The 858-nt window shown below is 35.1% G+C and overlaps 1 long non-coding RNA gene across 1 annotated transcript; it reads left to right on the top strand.

Moving 5' to 3' along the window:
* The first annotated feature begins 6 nt into the window (after positions 1-6).
* LOC109592322 (uncharacterized) lies at positions 7-431 on the top strand. The gene is made up of 2 exons (XR_002190292.1): positions 7-137; positions 205-431. It is a non-coding gene; the product is annotated as an uncharacterized LOC109592322 (long non-coding RNA).
* Positions 432-858: the final 427 nt, after the last annotated feature.

Below are 858 nucleotides of genomic sequence, written 5' to 3' on the forward strand. Positions count from 1 at the left end.
AGAATGAAATTGAAAGATGCCTCAAACTTTTTGGTCAGGCAGCAAACCCAGCAATGAATACTGTATCAACTACTAAAGCATGATTAGTGAGTATATTGAGGAAGTATAGGTTTGAAAGCGGATCATCTGATACTGAGGTTGGTTATAGATGATCTTGTTCATCATTGAAATACTTTCATGCATAATTTATTTTTATTTTTGTAGATACAATTAAAAAAGAAACAAGGTTTTACTCAGTCTCCAAAAGATTGTTTTTCTAAGAATGACTCCCTAATAAAATCAGTTGGAATTAAATTTTATTTTTATTTTCGGGTAGTTTACAAGCATATTATTTTGAAATTTTTTTGCAAAATAATAATAAGTTTCTGTAATTTTGATTAGATCAATCTCAAGGGCGTGGTGTAGCCCTGCCTTAAAACCACGTGGAGTCATCATGAGAATTTTTTATACTCCTGAACCTGGATTTCCTATTTTTGACACAAGATAAGGGAGCTTCTGATTGGCTGAAGGTGTTTAGTTGCTCCTAGTGAGTCAGAGAGTTGTTCCAGAGGATAATGGATTTCATGCTTACCTCAATGGACTTTCTTAGTGTGGTGTTGTCCTTGGAGAGACTAGTTAGAGAGAGAATAGTATACATATACTTTTGTTGCATAGAAAATCTGAACCAATTCCAATCATAGATCAATGGTCTGACTAGTCTTGCCCCGCCCCTCCACAGGTAGCGAAAGGGCAGGACGAAACTATGTTCCGATAAAATCTGGAATTTTTTAATTTGTTCAAAAATGGGCCCAAAGTCCCTGTATTATAAGTCAAGAAAGTATGGCTGCAATTGGTTCATGGTTCTATGTGCATGTATAT

This window comes from Amphimedon queenslandica, unplaced genomic scaffold, assembly GCF_000090795.2.
Source record: "Amphimedon queenslandica unplaced genomic scaffold, v1.1 AMPQUscaffold_5617_Cont22416, whole genome shotgun sequence".
Taxonomy (NCBI): Eukaryota; Metazoa; Porifera; class Demospongiae; order Haplosclerida; family Niphatidae; genus Amphimedon; species Amphimedon queenslandica.